The following is a 16,849-nucleotide window of genomic DNA, read 5'->3' on the forward strand; positions in this document are numbered from 1 at the left end:
ACCTGGCGAAGTCGAGTCAGGTGGGTCGGGAAGTCGGTTGAAAAGACGACGATATCATCGAGGTAGCATAAACAGATGTTCCATTTCAGGCCGCGCAGTACAGTGTCCATCATTCTTTCAAATGTGGCTGGGGCGTTACAGAGTCCGAATGGCATAACATTAAATTCGTATAGTCCGTCTGGAGTAATAAAGGCGGTCTTAGGACGATCCGCCTCTGCCATGGGCACCTGCCAATACCCGGAGGAAAATACCCGAGTGAGGAAAAGAATTCTGCGCCTTGCAAACAGTCTAGGGCATCGTCGATTCGTGGGAGGGGGTACACATCACGACGAGTGATTTTGTTGAGGCGGCGATAATCAACACAAAATCGTATGGAGCCATCCTTCTTTTTAACTAGAACCACAGGAGACGACCATGGGCTACAGGATTCTCTAATTACTCCGCGTTGCAGCATGTCATCGACTTGTTGGGCAATAACACGGCGCTCAGTCGGGGACACCCGATACGGCCGCTGATGGAGAGGTGGGTGAGCGCCAGTGTCGATGAGGTGGGAAACGGTCGTCGTGCGGCCCAAGGAAGATTGCGGAATGTCGAAGGAGGCGCGGAATTGGTGTAGAAGGTCAAGAAGTTGCTCGCGGTGGCGCGGTTCTAGAGCGCTGTCCACGGAATGGTCAAAAAGGTCCCGCTGTAGCGGATCTGAAGCCACACGAGTTGGAGTCAAGGCGTCAACTTGGCAAGCAGGGAATGACACATCATCAAAGGTGAACAGAAGGTCCACGGGCTCGATGCGGCCGAGGCACTCCCCTTCGATCAACATAGCGGGAGAGGGAAGAGGATTGGCTACCAGAAGTGTGCTAGCGCCGTTTTTCATGTCAAGGACGGCAAACGGCAGCGGTAAGTGGCGGCGGCGGCAGACAACGTTAGAGGGCACAAAGAGGACTGTCGCGGCGGTGGTAAAAGAGGCAGTGAGGGGAACCAGAACAGCGCTAACGGGTGGGATGGTTGTGTCATGTGCTACGAGGAGTTTGGTCGCAAAACGAGGACACGGCTCGTGGAGCAGGGCATCAGACGGTGCATCACTCGATTCAATAAGCTCTACTTGAGGACTGGCGCAGTCAATGATAGCATGATGCTGGGACAGGAAATCCCAGCCGAGAATGACGTCATGAGAACATGTGGGGAGAACGACGAATTCGATGATGTACAAGGCTGCAGCAATGACGACGCGAGCAGTGCAGATAGCTGTCGGCTGTATACTGTGAGCGGATGCGGTACGAAGCGATAGTCCCTCGAGAGGCGTAGTCACCTTTCGGATGGAGCGGCAGAGTTTTTGGCTGATAACTGATACAGCGGCACCGGTGTCGACGAGCGCAAGAGTATGAACACCTTCAACGATGACAGGAATAACATTCGCGGGATTAAGACGAGGACTTTGAAATTCGGTCGGATACGCACTTCGTGCCTCGCGAACTGCGGCGGTTAGTTTTCCGGCTGGGTAGCGGGTCGTCGGCGCATTGGCGAAATGGAGCGGCGACGTGGTGATGGCGAACGACGAGGGCGGAAGTCCGGAGGTTCAGGGGGTGCTGTTGGAGGACCCGATGGGACTGGGAACTGGGGGGCCAAATAAGGTGGCGCAGGCCGTGCAGCAAAGGCCATATTTATTCGGCGCCGGCAGTAGCGTGTAGTGTGTCCGGGGATGCCGCAGTGGTAGCAAATAGGCCTGTTGTCCGCAGTGCGCCATGGAGATGGTGTCTGACGCAAGGGGGGAGCAAAGGCTGTTGGTGCGGACCGCATGGGGGGCGAAGCATAGGCATATGCTGGCTCAGGCGGTGGACTTGAAGTGACTTCGGCATACGTGCGACGCAATACTTGAGGAGGAGCCGGCGCGAATGCTGGAGCGTAGCTCAGTGGCGCAACGCCGGACGATGAAACTGTGGGCGTGAGTAACGGCATTGAGGGTGCGACAGCAGCTGATTGAGGAACAGGAGTAGGGAGGACTTCAGAGACATGCTGCTGGATTGCATGGCGAAGCTCCGGAACAAGGCCAGTTGTTGAGGACTCCTTAACATATGGCTGTAGGGACAGTTGGCGCGCGACCTCCTGACGTATAAAAGCCTTGATGTCTTCAGAGAGGCTAGATGACTCCCTCTCCGCGGCTAATCCAGCGAGTGATGCATCAGGCTGGCGAATCAAAGCACGCTCCTTGCGGAGTTCGTCGTAGCTTTGACAGAGGTCGTATATTTCCTTGACCGTATTGGGACCTTTGGCGATAAGCATGTTGAAAGCGCCGGCATCAATTCCTGTGAGGACATGACGTATCTTAACGGCCTCGGTCATGGTCGGGTCAACGCGGCGACACAAATCAACAATGTCCTCAATATAACTGGTGAACGTTTCACCGGGCAGCTGTAGTCGCGATCGAAGACGCTGTTCCGCGCGGAGTTTTCGGACGGCGGGGCGGCCAAAGACATCAGAAAATTTAGTCTTGAAATTCGCCCAGGTGGAAAAGTCCGACTCGTGGTTTCGAAACCACAGATTAGCGACGTCGCTCAAGTAAAAGATGACATTGTTGAGCTTACGGTTGTCGTCCCAGTTATTGTGACGGCTGACCCGTTCGTAAGTGGTCAGCCAATCGTCGACGTCGTCATCGCTGCTTCCGCTGAAGGTAGTCGGGTCCCGTTGACGGAGCGCACCTGTGCAGGTGACGGGCGGAGGCAGGTGCAATGAAGTCGGCTCCGTCATTGGGGTAGTCAATGTTCTGCTGCGAAGTTCCAGGGCGAGATGGGTACAGGGAACTTCAGATTGACCTCCACCAAGTGAAATGTGGATTTAATGGTTGGTTGGAACGTCTAGCGCTGGCAGTACTTTGGGCACAAGGGATCGAATTACCAGCCGCAGGGCACAGCTTCAGCGCGAGCGAGATGGGCGCCGGAGACAAGCGATGGTGATGGCGATGCCGCAGCGTTTTCTGTTCTTTGTCTTCTTTACAAATGTCTTTGCTCACTGCCACCAACTGCACTATCACATCAATATATTTTATGCGCCTGACTTTCATGCGACCCGACAGAAAACGCATTAGCGCAAAGCCGCAATAGGTAATCAGGATCCGTGAATCCGTGAGAAAGGCGCGCTCACTTGGTTTTGCTGGAGTCATGATGTTCAAATTTAACCGCAACGCACTCAAGCCTTATCCTCCCGAAGCGCGTTCTTGCATGCTAATGCTGCAGTTTAATAATTCCAGGAAAACCAAGCGTCCGCGCTTGTCATGGAGCGCGTATGAGGGATTCCAACGCGGCAGAACAAACAGTTTCCGCGATATTTACATGAAACCTACAATTAGTTTATTCCGTAGAATACAGTTTAATTTTCTCAAACTAGATGGAACTTTTACAACAAAAGCGACCGGATATTTAACGATAAGTCATCTGATTTATTTTAGTTATTTAACAACCGAGCATTATTTAAAAAATTGTCTCAGCAGCCAAGACGACTGATTTAGACAGCCCAACTCGTAGAAGCTTATAGAACCCGTTGTAAATTTTTAAAGCTTGAAACAAGTTAGCTGAACACCTCATGAGCATGTGAGCAGCAAGAAATAATCCGCACGACGAAAATACAACTGCTTGCCCAGAAAGGAAGCGCACAGAGCAAAATCAATCATATGGCAGTGGAAACGGCTCATTCTGTGTGCATCACATGTATATAATTCCAAAATCCACAAAATGAACGCTCTGGCTCACTTACCTTGCCAGCATACCGCATCACTCAATCATCATTTTTTCCGTATAGACATCATTACAGCAGCAAAAAAAGCACTTGGCATAAATCTTGTACTCAGTCCTGGCACGAGCTTCGGCTTGGCAGCAGCGACGATGCTTGTAAAACTTCTGATCGCTCCTATGGCGAGGGGTGCTGCAATATTTATATCAGTGATAGCATTTGACATTTAACTGGGTTGCATGCGTTCTATCGATGTGAGTCGGATAATCGAATTTCCCGAACAAAATCAGCGCTAATACCTGTCCGGCAAGTGCACCGCCATGAAGAAGTGAAATGCCAGCGTTTTAGTGTAGAGGAGACCAAGGACTTCGGGCTTCGGTGAAACGAGTTTCCACTGTCGCAGTTTCCAGATCAGCTGACATCGCCTCCCTGCACGATCAGCGCAAGGCGCGCACACCAATTAAAAATTATGCATTTACAGTAACAAGATGCGCATAAGTCTCAAAACAATACATACCTAGTTGCAGTACATTATCGTATAGAAGAAAATCAGCGCTGATTTGACTTACCTGATCGGTGTACATGTTGATGTGTGTCTGGTTCAGGGGGCGAGCTTCACCGCAGCGGGCTCAGGAGGCGACGATGCATCGAGGCGGAAGACAGCCAGGGAGGAGAGGCAAAAAGTAAAGTTTATATATACTTTCTACATACTGAAGAGGGTACAAGTCATGAGAGGAAAACGGAGCTATCTGTCCAAACAAAATCCGCCAGTTAAATATGGTTTCGTATCCCCAGTTCCCTAGCTGAGGAAACAAAGTTCATCGATGCTATCCAATCAGTGGGGGCAAAAGATCACTCGAGGTGCCGCCCACTGCCGAGGGTGAACCTCCTTGCACATCTTCCGGTGGTGAGGGCAAATCTTCTGATGTCGATGACGATTTTGTGCGGGCGATGGAGTTTCGGTACCAGGGCAAAATGGTCCGAGAAGTCGCCTATTGACGGTGGTCATTCACCCCGCGAAATTCCAAGGGGGCCACCTGCTTGCCTCGAGAATTCGGCGAGCGTGGTCAATGCTGCTCGGCGACGCGTCTCGTGCCCATGAAACACAAGAAAGGGTCGCCGTCGCTTCGCTGCTTTTGTTCGCGGTCGCTCGCCGGCGTCCGCTAAGTACGCCTCCATTGTCAGCTGCTGAAGCCTAGCCGGAACTCCTGTCACAACAGCCCGTCCGCCGCCCGAAGATGTCTCGTAGTGTTAGCAGCCAACGCTGCACCCCGTAGAGACCTGGAGTTGGTTCAGCCTGGTCGATCTGGCCACGTCAAACCTGGCCATCTGGTTCCTGCTTCCTTGTTGAACAGCGCTAGCAGACTCAGCCACTCAAAGCCCAAAACACAGCAAGCAGCGAGCGCAAAACACTCTGAGAAGGGCCAGGCTGCCTTCATAACAATGATTGCCATTTCAAAGTAAACAAAACAAAATAAAATTCGTCCGGAAAATTTTAAGTTTTCTTCCAAAAGTGACCATGTCTGAGACAAGGAAAAAAACAATATTATTTTCTTTGCAAATATGCTAGCTAAAATTTTGATCCATGTCGTGACATGAAAAATGCCATAGAAGGCCACTTCCTGTGAGAATATATCCCAAGGTGGAGCGGCAGGTAAACGATAGTAAAAGCAGCATCAGCAACAAAAAAAAAGACAACTACGCAAGCGAAAAAGAAAAATATATGATATGCGTAGCCAGTTAACATCTGGGAGCCCAACCAGAGAGCCTTACCCAGGGAAACTTCGGCTGAGGCCATCAGCGTTAGCATTATCGCGCCCCTTTCTATAACGCACGTCAAATGCGTGCTCCTGCAAGGCTAGACTCCAACGAAGCAGCCTGCCATTTTTGGCCGACATATTACGAAGCTAAGTCAAAGGACAATGGTCAGTTTCTACAAGAAACGGAGACCCTCCCAAATAACTGCTTCTGAATCGCCCACACGAGACAGGCGCATTCCTTTTCGGATGCCTGCTCGCGTAAGGTGAGCTTCCTACTTACAAATACAACAGGGTGCTCCTCCCCGTTGTCGTCTTGCTGGCTAAGGACGGCCCCCATACCGCGGTCACTCGCGTCCCATTGTAACACAAACTGACGCGCGTAGTCTGGAATTCTCAAAACAGGCTGACTAGCCAGAGCCGCTTTCAGGGCCAGAAAAGAGCGTTCTTTGTCCGAATTCCATTCTACTTTGACAGGTTCATTCCTTCGCAAACTGTCGGTAAGGGGGCTGGCAATTTCGGAAAAATTGCGGCTATAATGTTGGTAGTATCCGGTTAGTCCAAGGAATGAACGAATATCTGTCTTGGTGACTGGCCTGGGGAATTCGGATATTGCCGCTACTTTTTGTTCTAGCGGGTGCCGATAACCGCGTCCGACAATGTGACCCAAGTAAGTCACTTGAGCTTTTCCCAACTGACATTTCTCCGCTCTCACAGTCAAGCCTGCCTCACGTAACCGTGTCAGTACATCCCTCAAATGACAGAGGTGTTCCTCCCAGCTCTTAGAAAAGACAGATATGTCATCTAAATATGGAAGAGCATATTCCCCCATGCCCTGCAGCACACGGTCCATGAGACGGGAAAACCAAAAGGGCGCGTTTTTGAGGCCAAAAGTAAGGACGAGAGGACGAAACGTTCCTAGAGGGGAAATAAAAGTGGCGATTCGGCTCGCTTTCTCGGTCAGAGGAACCTCCCAATACCTCCTAGTGAGGTCCAGCGTGGATATATAATGAGCACCACTTATGGCCTCAACCCTTTTCTCAAGATTCGGAATCGGGGCGCTCTGATCACGTGTGATGTCATTCAGACGGCGGTAGTCGATACATGGACGAGGGTCTTTACCTGGCGCCTCAACCAATATGATGGGGGAGATCAGCCCCATGTCTAACATCCGCTGAATCTCAGTTGCCAATATTTCCTTCTGCCGGGGTGAAACCCGGTAAGGCCTGCACCGGATGGGCTTGTCGCAATTTAGCTCTATATCATGTTCGATCACGTTAGTCCTGCAGGGCCGGTCAACGAAGCAATCTCTAACTCTCGCAGAAGCGTTTCTAGGTCTTCTTTCTGTTTATCTTCCAGTTTGGCGTCGCATTCAATTTTCTGGCAAAGTTTTTCGAGTGCGGAATCTAGTTGTACTACTGGGAAAAAAACTCATTTTCCATCTCTTCAGGAACATTTAGAGCGAGCTGCACAACGGCTTCCCTCTGTCTGTACGGTTTCATTAAATTGGTGTGGTAGATGCTCACCTCTTTGCGTCTTCCCGGCATTCTTATAACATAGTTAGTGTCCGAAATCTGCTGTACAACCTCTACGGTACCCTCCCATAAAACATCTAGTTTGTTCTTCCGCGACGCAGTCAGTAAGAGCACTTTGTCTCCAACAGCAAAAGTTCGTTTTTGGGCGTTCCGGTCGTAATATAGTTTCGCCTTGCCCTGAGCTAATTTCATGTTAGTCTCCACTAGCTCGCGACATGACTGAAGACGTTCTAGTAGCTGCAACACATACTCAACCACTGTGGGGTCCTCTCCGCGCCCTTCCCATGCCTCGCGGAGCATCTGAAGCGGGGACCTCATGGAACGGCCGTACACTATTTCTGCTGGGCTGAAGCCGGTAGCCTCATGTGGCACAGACCTCAACGCAAACATGGTAGCTGGCAAGGAAGCCTCCCAATCTGTTTTGTTTTCATGGCACAAAGCCCTTAGCACTCTTTTCAACACTGAGTGCCAGGCCTTTACACTGTTGCTCTGCGGGTGCCGCACGGAACTGTGTATAATGCGAATACCGCATCTCCCAAGGAAGGTAGTTGTCAGAGCGCTGGTAAAGACGCTGCCCTGATCACTCTGCACTTCGGCCGGAAAACCCACTCGAGAAAACACAGAAAGCAACGCTTCGACCACCTCTACCGAGCTTACTTTCTTAAGTTGGACGGCTTCCGGGAATTTGGTGGCCGGACATATTATAGTCAAATTATATCTGTAACCTGACGTAGTTACAGGCAACGGTCCCACTACATCTACAACAACACGCCGAAAGGGCTCTGTGATTATGAGCACTAATTTCATAGGTGCCTTTCTGGTCTCGTGTGGTTTGCCAATTCTCTGGCAAGTGTCGCATGTCTGAACAAATGTTTCGACGTCTTTAAAACATCCGGGCCAATAGAGTTCTCTCAGCAGCCTGTCTTAATTTTTTATAAACCCAAGTGACAAGCGCAACCTTTTCCATGCGAGAGGGCGAGAACTTGAGTCCTACACTTAGACGGGACAACAAGCTGGCCGTGTTCTACTCCTTTCCTGTCCTTATACTGGCGATACCATAGGCCAGACCGGCGCTGGAAAGTGATGTTTTTGCGTGACACACCCGTTTCTCTTTCGTCGCTCAAGTTTTGCAGAGGCTGATCTCTCTCTTGCTCAGCGGCAAACATTTCTCGGTCCACCCGAAGGAGCTCGGGAAAACCCTCTGAATACGGCAGCACCAGCTTCGTACTGACTTCCTCTCCTGGCTCAGATTGAGCAGTTGCACATAATTCGGGACAGTCAGTGCTTTCTAGATCAGCGCTATTAGTGAGTAAATCCTGTTGCTGCTCGCCACCGTGATCCTGCACTTGGCTTACAGTTTCATGCTTGCCCTTTTCCTCTAGCTTCGTCTGCGCTGCGATTTCTCGCGCCTTCGCACGTGTGAGAGGTTGGACAGCATGGTCTCCAAAACTCAGCCCCTTTTCCCTGAGCAGCATGTCCGAGCGATTGGAAAATATGTAGGGATACTGCTTGGGTAGGTTTTGAGAGACGGCTGCCTCAGTGTGAAGCACCCCGAACGGTCCCTCGATCTCGACACGGGCAATCGGCAGACACGCTATTCCCCTCAACCACCTGCCGTATCCAGGAGCATTCACCCGTGAATTCTCCAGCCCTAACGTATTCAGAGTGGATGACGTCCATTGTAGCAGCGGAGTCGCGGAGAACATTGCATGGTTTACCATTTACGGTCAGAACCCTAAGATAAGGCTGCGACAATCGCAAGTTGTCGTCCTCGTTATTCAGAAACGAAAACACCACTTTTGGATTACGGCAGCCGGCTGCTACGTGCCCAGGCTGCTGGCAGCGGAAGCAGACGACCGGCTTCTTAGATTCGAAAACCTTTTCTTTCCTCGCGTCTTCCTTCGAGCTGCTTACTGCACCTTTTTGTTGTGCAACTGGGATATTAGATGACGCAACTCCCACTTTTCCCTGTGTGTGAGAGTGCGCCCGATTATCCCTACCGACTTTCGCACTGGATCTGATGCGCGCTTTCTCCGATTCTCGACAGGTCGCGAACTCGTCAGCTAATTCTGCCGCGCGTTCCAAAGTCTTTTTGCAGGGCCTGTCCTGCACCCATTGGCGCATTTCCTCTCTCAGGCTACCGTAAAACTGTTCAAGGCAGATTACCTCAATGACGCTATCGCGACTGTCATAAGCCTTTTCACCTTTCAGCCATTCGATCAGATCTGCTTTCAATTTGTACGAAAAGTCCTGAAACGTCTCGCCTTGCTTCCGTGCTGCCTCTCGAAAGCGGCGCCGGAATGCATCAGCTGACAACCGGTACTTTTTAAGGAGAGCTGCCTTAACTTTATCGTACCTTTCGGCATCCTCTTTCGACAATCTGGCAATTGCTTCAGCCGCTTCACAAGGAAGTACGTTTATATTTTCTGGGGCCAGATGTCCCGCTGAATTCCCTCCTTTTCACAGATCCTTTCAAAATTCACGAGGAACATCCCAATGTCCTCGTTTGTCTTGTAGGGCTGCAGAAGATCTTTCATTTAAATTGTTGCGCCCGTCGCAATAGCCCGATTGTTAGAATTCTTTCCAGCGCGCGTTGCCTCAGCAATTTGAAGATCTAACTGCCTGAGTGCAATTTTCCTCTCCTCTGCTTCTTTAGCCTCAAATCTGATGTCCTCTTCTTTAGCCTCGAGTCTGATGGCCTCTTCTTTAGCCTCCCTGGACTTCTCCTGAATGAAATCCCAAGTGAAATCTTTTAGAAATGCTAGGGGTTAGTAATTAAACAAGCAAAGACGTGCGCAAATGAGGAACCGCAAGGGGAGTCGCAGGTGGTAGGTAGCCATTGACGCTATTGCATCACACGCTTAAAGGCAGAGCTAGTGTGTCCCCCTAAAAATTTTTTTTGTGTGAAATGGTCTGAAAGACACTAATATGCAAAGGTAAGCATGTCCTACATCCACAATATGATCCGCAATGCAGAGTAAAAGCAGCGGATAGAATGCAGATAGTACAGTGGATAGCGGATGAGTGCACAGTACAGCGGATAATACAAAGAACACAAGATGTTCTTTGTGCATCTTAAATTTGTGCCCCTTATGTCTTTCTTCTGTTGCCATGTGCCAACTGGCCCAGCTCTTTGCTCTACTAAAGTAAAACTAGATTTGTTCCTTTATGTTACATTTTCAACAGGCAATTCGGTCGTTTCAGCGACGGTAGCGGCGCCGCGCGGCCTGTTTTTGAAGCAGCGAGCAGGTGGTCGCTCATCGCGGCGCGGGCGATCGCATTGGTTTGGAGCGTGGAGATGCGAGCAAGAAACAAATATTTTTGCTATTCCGAGATGAACAAATCAATAAACTCTTTGACAAAGCAAATATGTTGTTCCTGCCGCGGAGCAAATGTGTAAAAATCAAAGTTTCGGTTCGCTGGGCCGGTTTGTTAGGCGTTTTGACTTGGCGCCCCATGTGGGTTCTGAGTAACGCATTTTGTTGAGGCAAAAATCCGCGTCGTCAGTGCATTCATGCTCGCGAATCGCATTAAATTTGTTATTAATATCATGCCATCGCAGTGGTGCGAAAGCGCTGCACTCTTTAAACACCAAGCTGATATCAAACATATGGCTATATCTCTTAAGGCGGACGTGCAAAAGGGGGAGCCCTTTCCGTCATTAATAACCGCCTATACTTCGCGTGCAGCTGTTCGTTACGGCCATCGTTCAGATTTAGTTTATTCTGATTCATCACCACGGGGTTAATTGAAAAAAAAAAAATACGAAGGACAAGATTTGTAAGGGTGGCTTCCTAGCCATACAGCGGCGCATAACAATATGAAATGTGTACATTTTTTCAGACGTATTTTAATTTTTTCGACAGGGTGAGCAGTGTGAGCGATATATTTGAAGTGCGCTAACGTTTCGGTTGTAATTTAGAGTTTTTTGTACGGGGTGAGCAATGGGTCTGAACAAACGCAGTCATTTATTTGCCGATATTTTCTCCCTAAATGATCGCGCGCTTTTCTTGCGAAGGGCAAAGAGCACACATCGAGTGTCAATTTCGGCTGTTCTTTTAAGCTCAAGTCGTCGTTTAGCTACTGTTTCTAACATTAGCATACAGTATACGCTGAAGACAAACAAGCTGTTATATACTCGATATATGAGCATGTGAACAATATTTCCACTCAATCGTCGCGCTGAAACAGGCCATAAAATAAAAGGCGACTATAATAAAAACTGGCGCCTAAAGAGATTGCCCCCCTTTAATGCGGTATGTTTGGTACGTGCGGCAATACTGACGGAGTTCTCACTTGCGAGCTAGCGAATCCACGCCCACTCGTATAAATGAACGTTATTTTAAAGCAAGTGTGAATAAACTCATAGATAGCTTCGTATTTATGACTGATATGACTTACTGCTGCTTACCTAAACGCCAAATCACACACGAACGACGCCGCAACATCAAGAAGCAGGCCCGCTTGTCAAAATATGCGCTATACGGCAGCGGCGCTATCACCGACTTAGCCGCCATGTCGTGCTGCCGCCGCGCCACCTATAAGAACTGGAATGACCAAATATTGAGGCCATATGAGGGGTACAAAAACACAGCCGCTGCTTTTTAATTTCAGTTACTCTAGCCTTTATGACTGTACAGCCCAAGAGTTGTCAGGAGAGTAACAAAACAAGCAGCTAATACATCCGTTTTTCTATGTCTCTTTTGACCTTATCGTTTTCTCACCTGCAATATCATAGCCACCATTTGGCTGTCTGAAATAGCATGAGTAACCATTTACTTTGCTATTTCATGTTGTGATCGATGTTTACTGATACCATGTAGTACATCATTCTAAACTAAAATGACATATACACCTGAAATTTGTCATATTTAGTCTAAAAATGCCTTTCTCGCCGTCTGTACCATTTAACTATATACAGTGTGTACTTTCCAGTGGAAATCAAAACCCACTGGCCATCTCACCTCAGGTTTAGCTTCACATTCATATTCAGATTGTTGCTCACACGAGTTACCATTAATGGCCTACAATTTAAAACGGACAGACATAATAGTATGCAGGCTGCATATAAAATTATCTATTACGGGTTTACCACTCTTCACAATGAAACATGCATCATCAATTAACTAGAACTGGTAGTTAGAGGACTATAGACACCTAATTTTTGGGTTGGTGTTTTACCATTTGTAATGATGCATAGGACATTACTGTACACGGATCACCATGTCACATTCACCTACGACACCTCAATAATTTATAATCGAATTTATTTATTCATCTGTTTCAGTTTCGGTTTCAACAGTCGGGCAATGGTTGTGACGTCACAGTCAAGTCTAGGTCATGCAAGGGATGAAAATATAGCAATATAATCATTGCTGTGTCAATTGACCTCGCTACAATGATAAAGCCAGCCACACCACACAGCAAACAGAAGCAGACCCAGATATCTAGGATGCATTAGTACAGCAGGCATCAGCGGAGTTTGAAATTAATTTACAGGATAGAAAAGGCGCAGTATCTGTCGCAATCCTCTGCAGACACAAAGGAAGGGAGGAAGGTGGGAGTGAAGGAAGAGGAAGATAGAGGTGCCGTAGTGGAGGACTATGATCCACTACGCTATAATGGCACAATGTTCGTCACATGACAACACACACACGGTAATAAGAACTTTGAGGCAGTCAGCTTGCTGCTCTTAACAAAAACTTGGCATGAAAGAACGAGAACAAGAAATAACGACAGCTCGACCTGTGATGTGTGTTCTCTCGTCTTAATTAAAACCATAAATCATTTTTTATGCAAGTATAATAATAAAAAAATTCTTTGCTACCCAATTCTTGGCCGATCCCCCTCTTTGGGTATGTGCCATAAGTTATTTGGACAACAACAACAACATAATGGCTTTCACCTCATCTCGCTTTAGTGGTCCAAAGTGCCCTCTATCTAGAATTTTTGCAGAAGCAGGATGCAGATGGTTAGCATGCACACACTTAGCAGTTATTGTCTCCTTTGCTACAAGCACTGGCCTTCAAGAAATATATACATATATATAAAAAAAGAAATAAATAAATATGCATGTCTTGAACTTGCTGCCATTGGGACAGCACTACACATGTTTTCACATGCTGCCACCGTACAAAAAACTCCTCTGCATAAACATTTTGTAGTCAGAATAGAGAGAATTTCTTCCTGCATTTTCTTTTTCTTTTGTTATGATGCCTCTAGCAAGGCAATTACAAGATGCCAGCTACACTGGTGCTGTTAGCCCTGCTTACCACCAGCAGCTGACCATGTAGGCTCTGCTCACACATTCATGATCTGGCCTTGTTCAGAGATAACTGACTTTATTCAAACAGTAAGAGAAGCCATAAGCACAGAGCCCTCCACAATGTTCGTCACATGACAACACACACACGGTAATAAGAACTTTGAGCCAGTCAGCTTGCTGCTCTTAACAAAAACTTGGCATGAAAGAACGAGAACAAGAAAGAACGACAGCTCGACCTGTGATGTGTGTTCTCTCGTCTTAATTAAAACCATAAACTATGACAAGCAGGTGTTAAGCAAGGTGACATCACAGCAAATTGTACACGGTAGCGGACACCATCAACAAAAGCTCCCACCGTACACTTAGCAGAAGGCTGAATGATTGCGCCATTAGCTTCACGGAGTTAAGACCATCGTAGGGCATATTCCCTTTGCGCAAGCGGGAACACGAGTCAGCATGTATCACAGAAACAGCGGCGCCCGTGTCAATCTAAGCCTCAACACGTAAACCTTCTACCCAAACTAAAATCATATTGGAGGGATGCTCCGGAAGATTTTTTCGATGGCCAAAGTTTGCAGTTTTTCCTCCTAAAACTGCAGTGGTTAGTTCTCCGATAGGAGGGGGGGGGGGGCATTGGAGAAGCGGCGAAAAGGCGAAGGGGAACGGCGTCTGGAAGGCCGGTAACCATGCGGCGCTGCAGAACTTTCCGGAAGGGGTGATGAACGTCGGGGATAATCAGGGCATGAGCGGTGGTTATAGCTGGATAAGCAGTTAAAATAATCTGTTTCCAATGAGTCGTAGCCGCGTCGTTCATTGTGGAGTCTGCGACGACAGAAATGGGAAATGTGACCCCGGTAGCCGCAGTGATAACAAACAGGGCGGGCTGGGTGCCAGGTGGGGTAGTATGACGGCGCCGTTGTACGTGGCCAATGCGGTGACATGAGCACTAGGAGGCACCAGCGGTGTAGGCGCTCCAAATGCAGGCAGGAAGGATGCGATCTGGGCGTATGTAGACACAGAGCAGGTGGTAAGGGCGGCCGACGGTGAGGGGGAAGAAGACATGGATGCCAACTGTTATTTGATAATGCTGCGCAGGCCAGCACTTGGAGGATGTGGCTGAGGTGCGGAGCGGCACGAATCACCTCGAGCTAGAAGCTCTTCGCGAATTAGTCCGCTGATAAACACACGGAGGTCGAAGGCTTCAGCAGAACTGAAGGAAGGCTGATCAGGCCGGAGGCAGATGGACTGAAGTCCATCCAGTTGTTGACAGGTCGAGATGATGGCGTCGATGGTGGTAGGGTTCTGCACAGCCAGGGCGTTGAAGGCGAGTAATCCAATGCCCTTAATGACATGCCGGACCCGCTCGGCTTCTGGCATGGAGCCATTTACACACCGACAAAGGAACTGAGTGGAATTACTGGTAGGAGTAATAATTCACAACTCTATTTGTTGTGATATCGTTCCGGCCCGTACAACTAGGGCGTCGAAAGAAAAAGTGCGTTTCATTGCTTTAACACCATCACTGATGCGAATACCTAAGACAGGACAGTCTAGAAAGGTGGCATTGAAAGGTAGGCGTGCGCTATATACGAGAGAAAGCGCAACTAATGAGTAACCTGGTCTACGGGTTGAGCGGGGACGAGGGAGGTTGGGACGAAAACCTTGAAAAGCAGGGAGAGGGGCCAGGTCTGGCGGACCGAAGAAGCCTGCGATTAGGTCCTTAAGGGGAAAAAACAGAAAAGGGAATGGCGGTCCTGACGCTGACCAGCGAGAAAAGGTGCCGAGCAAAACGAACAGCACTTGGTCACTCCAAGGAAGCGGCTTCTTTGTCACTGGCGGCGATCAAGTATACCGCTACAGGCGGCAGCAGAATCTCCCCCTAATATCGAGCATACAAGCTGAGAATGAGCCTGAAATGTTTCTCATGGAACGAGAAGACTGCCTGCAAGGACTCTGAGACAGCAGCAGTTCTCTCAAAATTAAGAAGTAGAGTGCCTGCTCTACTCATTTGAAAGGTGCCCAGAATAAGCACCAAACTTCAGTGCTTTGATTTTTGGGAGGAGGAGACGTTGCGACGCCCAGAACTATGTTCACTAGCTACAGTAGCACTTGCTGTGCCATCTACACAAGTCAGCGTCGAGAGAGCATTTTGTGCACTGAAGTATATCCTTTCTTGTCATCGAACCCGGATGGTTTCAACAACCCTCGACGATGTTCTATTCCTTCTGTCTATCCATGCTGGCAAAAAAAATGTTGACAGCATTTACTGAGCACATAATAAAATACTTGCGAGCAGCCATAATGTCACGTCATGCTTGTTGCTGCTAAACATACCACTCTAGTCTCAGAGCGGCTCTAGAAGAAGGTGCATAGCACGCCTATAAAGGGAATCATGACGCGCATCAAGACGGTGGTTGTATCGCGTCACTGCCAGAGGACTGAGACAATGAATTAATCCGGTTTTCCGACAAATGCAATGATTCCAACCACAATACGTGGCGGAGGGGACATTTCCCAGCGCCTTTTGGGCCACAACACACGGTTACCTTTGTGTTTCACCTCCATAGAAAAGTGAAATGCAAAGGCGTTCGCGTTCTGTGCGATAAATAGTCACACGTTGGGTATATATATTCTCACAGAAGCTAGAGCTTCTCATCAGTCAGAACTTCATCAACCTTGGGGGGTGTGCTTGGTTCGGCCTTTATCTAATTTAAAACTCCTTTAGTGGCAGCCGGACGAAACGTTTTACATGTCACAGTAAAGGCTTCGCTCTAAAGTAAAATTTATGTGCATTTTTGTGTGCCTGTAAAGCGCAGCAGGAAACATTTTCTTGTAACTTCGGGAGCATGACAGCTTCACTTTGTCATGTGCCAATGAAAATAATCATTATTACCTCCCCATCCTGCTCTAATCATCAACCACTCATTATAAACATTTTTCTGAGGACGATGACACAAGCAACAGACGGATTACTATACGAATTTTCATTTTTTTTAATATTACTGAAATAGGAAATAAAACTCAGTATAAAAAATTGCAGTAAAAAAAATACACCGTAATTTTTTTTCTTTTATGAACCCGTTTGAACCAGTTCGGACAGGGTCGAACCGGTTCGAACCGGAACGGAATGGGTCTCCGGAGCTGAACCCGAACCAAAACAGAAAAAATTCCGGTTCGACACCCTGCTCATGACTCATGCTGCAACCATCAGTATAGATTATGTCATTTGTGTTGTAGATAGCTGTGAAGCAAGAGAAACACTTTTGTTACACAACAATCTGAGTTCTTTAGATGATCCTGACAAGTGGCCATTAGCAGTTGCGATGGCTTAAATGCAAGTGCAGTGTACTAATATATGGGGTAGTGTGTTCAGAGAGGACCCGCGGCTAACACTGTTGATGACAAAACCAAGAGATGGCGCAACTGATGTATGGGCTGTCGCATCATGTTTTGCGTGCACCGCTCTTAGTGCAGTGGCACTTCAAATAGTAAGAAGTTTCTGCTTTAAAATCTGCAAACACTAATAGTATGTATGCCCTGTGAAGGTTTGTGATCTTACATTGGTGCCAGAC

Source organism: Amblyomma maculatum, chromosome 7 (genome assembly GCF_055883805.1).
Source record: "Amblyomma maculatum isolate TAMU_Amacu chromosome 7, ASM5588380v1, whole genome shotgun sequence".
Classification (NCBI taxonomy): Eukaryota; Metazoa; Arthropoda; class Arachnida; order Ixodida; family Ixodidae; genus Amblyomma; species Amblyomma maculatum.